Source organism: Salmo trutta, chromosome 38 (genome assembly GCF_901001165.1).
Source record: "Salmo trutta chromosome 38, fSalTru1.1, whole genome shotgun sequence".
NCBI lineage: Eukaryota > Metazoa > Chordata > Actinopteri > Salmoniformes > Salmonidae > Salmo > Salmo trutta.
In genome coordinates, this window is record NC_042994.1 from 17,805,844 (window position 1) to 17,815,891 (window position 10,048).

At 41.6% G+C, this 10,048-nt stretch overlaps 1 long non-coding RNA gene across 2 annotated transcripts; it reads right to left on the reverse strand.

Annotated features, from left to right (window-relative positions):
- Window positions 1-5,356: 5,356 nt before the first annotated feature.
- LOC115178425 (uncharacterized) lies at window positions 5,357-8,536 on the reverse strand. Of its 2 annotated transcripts, none has more exons than XR_003872622.1 (3): window positions 8,338-8,536; window positions 6,894-7,044; window positions 5,357-6,771 (listed from the first exon to the last, which is right to left on the reverse strand). It is a non-coding gene; the product is annotated as an uncharacterized LOC115178425 (long non-coding RNA). The 2 variants fall into 2 exon arrangements; XR_003872621.1 differs by lacking the exon at window positions 8,338-8,536 and adding an exon at window positions 7,402-7,780.
- Window positions 8,537-10,048: the final 1,512 nt, after the last annotated feature.

The following is a 10,048-nucleotide window of genomic DNA, read 5'->3' on the forward strand; positions in this document are numbered from 1 at the left end:
TGGCAAAAAAAATGTATCTTGTTGTTTTGGAAAAGGAGGGAAGCGCCCTCTACCAAATTATGGCTCAGCGAATTGGCAAACACTGTACACTTAGAAAGAATTAGATATATTCTGAACAATAAATTATCAACATTTTATCAAATCTGGCAGCCTTTCCTCTCTTATTTGGACCAGGCGGCGCTGTGAATTTGTACATTTTAACTCACTCTCAATTGTAATATTTTAATCTACCTTTGGGCAGCATGTGCTTGGGGAATAGGGGGGAATAAGGGGGGGGGGGGGGGGGGTAAAGGGGGGGTGACATCTACCCTTTGTCTTTCTACCTGTCCTTGTTCTGTATGTCTTGGTTTGTAATATTTGTTTTGTACCTAGAACTCTGGGTTTTGTTGTTTCTGTCTGTTCTTTAATGTTTAGATAAGAATTGCATACGTGTCTTTTATACCTATACACCATACTTGTGGTTGTTCAATAAAAAATATTTGAACGAGAAACTCAGGAGGGAGGAAGATGAAAGAAAATTCTTATGCCCCTCCAAGGCCTCCCGTTCTCCTCTCAGCATTCCACTGTACTCAGCAGGTCTGTGTGTGTGTGTGTGTGTGTGTGTATGTGTGTGTGTGTGTGTGTGTGTGTGTGTGTGTGTGTGTGTGTGTGTGTGTGTGTGTGTGTGTGTGTGTGTGTGTGTGTGTGGAGGGTTCCTGTTTGTTCAGAAGAATGCAGTCATCTTTTGTAAAAGGGTGGAACTGTGCGGCTGCCAGCTCCAGCTGGGCCGGCCTTTCTCATTTCAGAGCTGGCCGCTGAATGACCCTCCCCCCTTGCTGCTGGGGCCGCATATGCATGGATGCCCACACATACACGCACATGTTCATATGCACATACAGACAGATAGACAGATAGACACATACAGTACACACACAATATGTTTTATGGATGAGGGGCCTACACAGGTGAGCAGGGGTGAGGCTAGCATTGAGTGGAAGGAAAACATGGCATTCCATCATTCCTCCCTAACCCTTGTCTTTGTTGGGTGTAAACATCTGCAATATCCTACTGTGTGAAAGGGCAAACCCCAACGATGTCGGCATGTATCCCCGGGGTCAAACTATAAACAAACTAGAGCCTCTCTTTGGTCTAGATTCAATCCGGACCACGAAAGATCTGTGCTATTGCAAGATTTATATTTAAAGATATTTCCCGGTTGAGACGACATCTGCAGTGTTTACCGTGAATGTGGTTTCCGCGAACATGCATAGCGGACATGATGCGATTGGATTGAATTTGGCCCCTAATTTCTCTCTCTCCAGCTCTCTGTCTCTTTTTACTATCATGTTATCTCATTCTATACCGTTGCTATTGAGAAAGTACAGTATGGCTGTAACTAAACAGGAATTGATCAGTTACTGTAACTAACATCTAGATTTATGCCTTACTCTGGATTCCTTTAATTATTGTAACACAAACTACTGTAACTGAGAATTTTCTTTTATTAAAGAGGAGGGAAAAAAGTACGGAAAAAAGTGAAAACCGGAACATGAAGGTCATCCATACTGACCTATGGGCCCTGGCCAAAAGTACACAGCAAAATAAATGGTGTACATTTAACTCTGAAAGTGTAATATGTACACTATTGTCAGCGAACATATGAGTCCCAGTGCACTGATGTTAAAAGAACACTTTTTAAAGTGTTCAAGATTTTAACTCTGTTGCAGTGTTCCCCTTTTAACTCTTGAGGAACTTGATTGTGGTGTTCATATAGCTCTAATGTAGAGTAATACACAACACCTACAGTGTAAAACACTTGATTTTGAGTAAACTGGACTCACTTTGCTTAGTGCTGATGCTGTTACACTTTCTCAGTGTAAGAAATTAACACCTGTAGTAGTACAGTAAATCGTTTTGGGGTGTTGTTTTAACACTGTATGGTGTAAAGCCTAATTTGCTTATTTCCCAGGGTACTTTATGAGTAAATTGTACAGTTAACACCCATGAATGTATTTGTTTGTGACAGAGACATGGTTGTTGAATTCTTTTCCTTTTAAAAGCCTGTGGCTTTCACCAAGGAAGTTCCTAAGTGAATGTTATCAATGAGAATTCAACTCTATGACAATACATTACATATATCAAAATGCTTTACATATTGGCCTAGTTGCTGGCCTAGTTTCACCCTAACACGGTGGTGTTAGGAAACCCCTGGTTTACAGGCCACATCAGGCCTTCAAGTCACATTATGCTGGCTTGCAAAGTGATGTGTAATTCCTGCATTCAGAATGATCATCAGGATTAGGAAACTTGATAAAAAAACACTACCTAAACCATTTCAACCGAGAAAAAAAACATTACAGTAACTGATTGGGTGAGTTAAAAAAAGTAAGCTATTTATCTTTGTGTAGCATAAGTGTACAAGCAAAAACACAGATATAAAAAACAATCCTAAAAAAAACCACCTGCAGTAGAGCATGCTGGGAAATATGATAATGATGGGTGTCGTTTTAATGGGACTGTTACTCTCCACAGTGTAAAACAATAACTCTGGTTATTAAAACCAACACTGGGGGTTATTTTACACCACTTACCATTAATTTCACTCTTACTGGGTGAATTTAACTCCTGAATTAACACTAGAAATTTTACACTGAAAAATCAATCCTGGCCAATTTGCTGTGTATTTCACATAAGGACATACGTACAGTATATTAGGAATAGGGTGCCATTTGGAATACAACCCAGATCTCCAATCTACATCTTACTACCGAGCCACACCCCTCAGCTCCTTGCAACCCAATAGGAAACAATTTACTGCAGGAATCAAATCTAAGTTTTCTCTGTGGTCATCACTAGATAACACTAGATAACATTCATGCATATATGTGTGTTTATGCGTGCATGTGAGTGCATGTTTGTGTGAGTGTGGGTGCATGCATATTTAGAACTACGTGTGTGTGTGTGTATGTGTGTGTGCGTGCATGCGTGTGTGCATGCGTGCGTGTGTGTGTGTTAGTGCATGTGCGTGTATATACATACGTGTGTGTGTGTGTGGGGGGGGGGGGGGGGGGTCACATTCCATTGCATTATCGTAATGATAACTGCTGTTGAAACATTCCGTATAACCTCCAGTGTACTTGTGCCAAGCCAGCGTTCAGTAATTACCAGGGTGGAGGCACCACTTTGCTCCTGTTACCGGAAATCTTGGAATATTTTGCCCGCTTAAGCGTCTTTTCAGGACAAAACAACAACAACATCAGCAACCAGGAAACCAGGAAACGACATAAGCCCTAAGGCTTAGTTGAGTGAATGTTATAACTCTCTTACGTATATTTGTTGTCACACACTCACACATGTATGCACACACACACACACACACACACACACACACACACACACACACACACACACACACACACACACACACACACACACACACACACACACACACACACACACACACACACACACATTTTCTAAAAACAAGCAACACAAGTAGTGCATATGCATTTGTCATTGCAATGTAAGCGCAGAACGGTCAGACAGTCCCCATGACAGACAGTCAGACAGTCCCCATGTTTTGACTCACTCAGTCCCCCCTCTATGAATCATGGTTAGCACCTCTGTCAGTCTGTGGGGGCGTGTTGGCCAACCGGCCGCCTGATTCGCCGGAATCCTGTTTAATCTCAACTGGCTTTGACCTCTGGTGTTGCTAGGCAATGCTGAGGGGAGAACAGGGCCCTCTTTGAAAAACAGGTTGGTGTGTGTTCACACTGGCTGACCAGAGCAGACCCCGCTCTGCCCCTCAGGCAGGCCATTAACTACACATGAGGGAGCCTCTGGACAGACTCAAACTGGATTTTACAAACACAGACAGACCGGCCTTCAACTGGACGTCTCAGTCCAAAATATGTTATATTTGCACACAGAGGGCTGATTAAACCTAGTCCTGGAAAAATAAGCATATTCTATGTTCCTTAAAAAGATGGTTACTGGAGGTTCCTAATTTAAAGTGCTTTTAAGTCCAGGACTATAGGCTTAATCTTTGTCCAGGAAACTGGCCCAGAGTCCAGAGCAAAAAGAGTTAGACAGATGACAAAGTAATTGTGGCCCTCAATGCAACTGAGGTCATGCTTAGTATAAAATTATATTTCTTCAACCCATTGATAAAATATTCACTTTGAGTCAATGTGAGTCATTGATCAGAGGGACAATGGTATCATGCAGCTCATTGCGTCCACCACTCATTGTGTCCACAATAACAAAAAGAGAGGCGGCTGGGTAAAAGGAAGGGAGGGACAGGAACTCTCTCTCTCTCTCTGTGTGTGTGTTTTAGAGGGTCTGACTGTGTGGTCTGCTGATGGAGGGGAATTCCATACTCCAGGATAAACTATACCCCCACCCCCTCCAAAGTGCAACCTAGCGCAGCATAGACACCCGGATATACTAACTCTAGTTGGGACGGGACGGGGGGTTGTAGTGGGGTGGGGGGTGGAATGTGAGTAATTGCAGCTTGCAGCATGGAGTAGTACACATTGCTAACAGGGTGACACAAGCAAGGAAAGTCAATCATTCCCCGGGGTGAGTCATATTTAAAACTAAATCACATCAACCAATGTGTGGAGACATGACAACGGGGGTTGTTTTGTAAAGTCCTGGTCAAAACAATGTTATTTATGAAAAAGGAAGTGACATCAGAGTGTTGACAGTAAAGAGACGACACGGGACACTTTTATCCTATGACCTTTTTTACAGTGGTGTGCCACAAGGGTCGGGACCCTTCTTGCTTAAATGTAGCTTGTTTTGGGGAGTTTTTAAACCTACCCGAACACTACATAGACACATCAACAATATAGGTCTCAGACAAGCGCCATTGAACGCTCTTAAGTTGCTGGTCTCCACAACTCCACAGCACAGGAATAGCAGAGTACAACATACACCAACCGTAACAATATGTTGCCGTTTCTTGGCTTGAAATTGAGATATTGTGTTATTATTTACATCCTCGTATGCAAACAACCAATATTTCTGACTGTAGTTGAATGAAAATGGTGTTGAATATAATAAACTACATTCATCAATCTAACTCCATTATTATGTGAATAAATACTATAGGTCCATAGGTGTATTCGTCGAGTCTAGTTAAGGTAGTAAGCCTTGCGTCACCAGTCGGAATACTAGAAGTGACATGTGTCCAAGACTAAGAGCTAATATCTTGCGATCTATGTCTTAGAATTAATTTATTGAGTGAACCTTAGCTGAGAGATGCACAGTTAGAGGACGAGCATCTATGCTATGTGTATTGTGAATTATATTTACCAATAGACCTACTAAATTCTGAACGTATAGTCAAAGCATTACTCTGTAAAACAAGGAATGCATTCACTCACTAATAGGATTTATTAGTCATGAAATAATTTACACTCAAACTATTACAGTGTACATGAAATACATGAAACATTACAGAATAACACAGAGTAAATGATTATCACTAAATAAGACTTAAAGTAGTTACACGTGTCTTCAGTTAATAATCTCTGAGAGAAAAATTATGTGTCTCAGGAGCTTGCTAACAAGTTCTCAAAGTATGAGCGAATTCACTGCCCTTTTAACCAAATTCAAGCGGGAACTCCCCCTGACCAGAATTGACATTTCTTTGCACTTTGCTACCGAGTTCGCAATGAGCAATCGGGAGGCCGGCATCCCTCCCGAGTGGTCGTACGACAGCTTTTTTGCCAATCGCCTCATTCATGGGGCGGCCGCGATATGCCACTTTGTCAAGCGGCAGCCGTGCTCCTGCTGTTCAAGTGCTGTTTTCCTCACACAGCCCACCCCATCCTTCACCTGTCCTTCTTCCGACTGGCGACAGTACAGCTGAAAGTCGGAGGCAAGGTGCTTTGTCAGCGTCAAGACAGCAGCGTGCCTACTCCCTTTCACCGCTTATTTATTTATTGACTTTTATTATTTAAGATACGTTGGATGCCATGTCCATTTGAAAAACGAATTGTGATTTCCAATGAGTACTAACAAGTACTGTAAATGATTATGTGTGTGCAAAATATATCAGGTAATGAGGGCTAGTCCTGGTTCCCTGGATCAACAGGTGATGACAAATAAATCCAGTAAAATCAATAACAACAAAAAATGATTGACATGCTCCTCACACAGTAATTAATGTGACATTGTAATGGAATCAAATAAGTGACATTGTAAAATGTACAATGTCAATTATTTGATTCCTTTCCTGTGTGACCTACTAACAATAGAACAATAAAAACATGTACAAAAGAAGCATGCAGATCAAAAAAAGATATAAGATATAAATAAGAATAAGATAAAACAAAAACAGCCTTAAGATAAAACCAAAATAGCCTATATTCATATAGTATGGAAATGTTTTGCCCATAGAGTGGAATAACTACAATGCAGTAGCAGCATAGAATTATAATGATAGTATATCTACATAGTGCAGTTGACATAACTACTTCATTGGTCCGGTAGACTAAAGTGATTTATGTGTACAGAATATGACTAAATGGTAAGTGTGTGGTAAGGTGCAGGAGTCAGCCCAGGGTTCAGCTGTTGGATCAGTCTTGTGGCTTGGGAGTAGAGGCTGGTTTTGAGATAGGTGGTCCGAGACTTGATGCTGACTCTCACTGCAGCGGATCCCTCTCCCCTGTGCACCGCCTTCTCCCACCTTCACAATCGGAGGCCTCTTTCAGCAAAAGGTTGACCTGAATCTGGACCCTTTTATCCATGGCATCCTGGGTTGCAGGTTTTTCCAAATGGCTTCTATACACAAAGAAATAACATTGAGTTAGATTTGAATAGCACAAGGTCTTACACATGAGTTTAAGAATTGACTTAAAAGTAGAGAAAACAAATGTAACACATGTACTAATATCAAAACTTACTGTGAAGAATGGTCTTCAGAAACAAGTCCCTGAAACAGGCCTTATGCTCTGCCTCAGTCCAGGTTGTGGCGATGGCAAGGCGGTTTGACAGAATGCAACGTAGCATCCGCCACACTGTCAACTTCAGGTCCTTAGCAATACATTCAGAAACCTAAGAAACACTATGTTAACATATTTCCCAGACCCTATATTTTTAACACATGTATTGTGACAGTCTAAAGACAAATTGCTGATATTTCCAATAAGTATTTCATTTTGTAACAGTTATGTTCTTACAGTGAAAACAAAAGGCAGGAACAAAACACCAAGATTCTTATCTAATCAACTCAATTTGAATGTTATGACCAGACAACAGGAATGGGCCTGATAACCAGTCAAAATACACCAATCATAAAACATGCAATTCAATAAAACACTGGCCTTCATCATGGTTCCCATTTGTTCACTCTCTATATTTCAACTAGACGACTGATACCACACCTTAAACACTTTAAACATGCGATCTCACCGGTTCTCTGGGCTTAAGCAAGGTCGGTCGAGTTCGCCCAAACCGGACTCCCATTTTAGACTCTAAATGGGCCCCAGCAACCTCACCACTCAACCATATACCAGATGCTTTGTGCCTTTCCCCCTGGCACCTCTCCATTATCAATCACAACCAACTCTCCAGTGACATGTCTACGTAAATAACAACCATGCATTGAATAACGCCTCTCAGGTGTGTCTGCTCCAGAGTCCAGAGTCTCTCTCTCTTTCAGGATGTGTCACCATGTTAACTGTCGGGCAGCGTTTTTCAAACAAAGCCTTGGTCGTAATTCAAATGTGAGAGGAGAAGTGTGTCATTTTCACTGCCTTTTCTGGTTGCAAACAACTACACAAATCAATCGCCACAGTCGAGTAAGTTACGTCATACATTTTGCAAATAGTGCAAAAAAGTGGATGAATTGGTATCAAACTCAGACAGCAGTCCAATTCATTAGTCAGGCAATTCCTGGCAAGAAAAATAGAATTATGGGGCATGGCTAAATGTGGACAGACAACTGTTGGACTGTGTTTGTACCAAGACAATGCCCCACGAATCAGTGATGTGGCCTCCCAGCCAGGTAGTATCTGTGTCTGTCCCCCGGCAGATCAAATAACCCCCACAATGCTGAGTGGCTAGAATGCGGAGGACTGAATAGAAAATGCCGACCTTGAGGGCCTCAATGTGAAAGATATAACTAACTCCAGTTGGCCCCCTATCAGTACATCCCAAATAGTCCTATATTTTTATTTAATTCATTTTTTATTTTGAATCCCAGCCCCCATCCCTGCAAGAGGCCTTTTGCCTTTTGGTAGGCCGTCATTGCAAATAAGAATTTGTTCTTAACTTACTTGCCTAGTTAAATATAGGTTAAATAAAATACAAATAAAAAAATAGACAGAGGAAGTTTAATTGAAGAACCTTGAGGTCTTGTGAATGGTTGTGCTCCTCAATAAATCTTGTAGATACCAATCAATTTGGAGTATGACGAAAAATGACAGCGTTCTTCTGTGGGCTGAGCCATCCTGTGTTAATGTGGTGCCATATCTACCTACAATGGGAGAATTACAAATGTTAGTACTTTACATTAAGATGCCCTTTGAAAAAGGGTACCTTATTGTAAAGTGTTACCTTATAACTTCATCCCAAATATTGTAGAAAGCCAGATATATGAACCCCTGACAAAGCTGCCCTGATGTTCAGTTACAGATCCTAAAGACTAGAAAATTACAACCTCACTGCACCAGTGCTTCTAGCAATAACAGAACAATATGGGTGGCTGTAAAAACAATGTTTCCCATTTGTAAACGGTGCACTAATCAAATCATATGTGCAACAAAATGTTCAAAGGGGCCAATGTGAATTTGTGTACATTTTGGGAAACATGCCATGGCAAATGATCAAAAGCCGAAACATTTTTTCATCAACTGTAAGCAAATGATATGAGAAAACAAAATGGTTCCATATGACGCTGGGCATGAGTCAATCAACATGTCGTACAATCTGTATACAGAAGCAGATAAATAATGAAGACTCCATGACTGTTGCACAACAAAGCTTTACTTACCATGTGCTAGCTATGGCCCATGTGGTTCTCTCCAGTAGGCCTTTGCACAAAAACAGCCACTAAAGAGAAAGTATACTTCATGCCTCTTTGGCTACTTCCTAATAGGTTACACGGAATTCTGTCCTTGTCTCCTGTCCTATAAGACTGAAAGTGAAACAATGGGTGCATTTCAATAGTCAATAGACTAGGCCTACCTCTCCTCGTCTCTCCTTTACCTGAACAGACGTGAACGAACTGGAGAGGTGAAAACAAATTCACAGTATAGACATCCACAATATTGCTTTGACCTAATCGGGGTTTTCAGATCAATAGAGATGAAGGCGGGGAGATGAGGTGAGACAGCCTCTTCAGGCCATTTAGATGCAAAACATTTGAGACCTATAGGCTTTTTACCTATCACTGGTGATAAATAAAATTAGAAGAAGAACCTCAGGTCTCATTGGCCTTTATGGCAAATGTACTTTAAGTGTCAGTGGAGGATGCTGTGGGGAGAACGGTTCATAATAATGTCCGGACCGGAGCGAATGGAATGGCATCAAACACCTGGAAACCATGGAAACCATGCATTTGATGTATTTGTTACCATTCCACTGATTCCGCTCCAGTCATTACCACGAGCACGTTCTCCCCAATGAAGGTGCCACCGACCTCCTGTGGTAAGTGTACAGCACGTCTGTGTGACGGCAAGCTGATAGCTTTGGGAAGCTGAAATCAAATGTGAGAAGTGTGCCTCTCATGCTCAATGGGAGTGTAGTCAAGTTACAAGTAGCTGATTCAGAGGGGTTGGGTTAAATGCGGAAGACACATTTCAGTTGAACGCATTCAGTTGTACAACTGACTAGGTAGTCCCCTTTTCCTTTTCCATAGTTGTCCCGAACAATGTGGACATCAATACCCAAGGCCTCCCAGGCACAAACAAACCCTGAGCGAAACCCAAATCTTCCCCGGCAACACAATGGGTCCCGAACACACATTTATAGACCTTACCACGCCCTTTGATATACAAGCCTCTTTTTCCCACACTTAATAATCCAATGATAAGATAGATGGATTGAGGGACGGCAA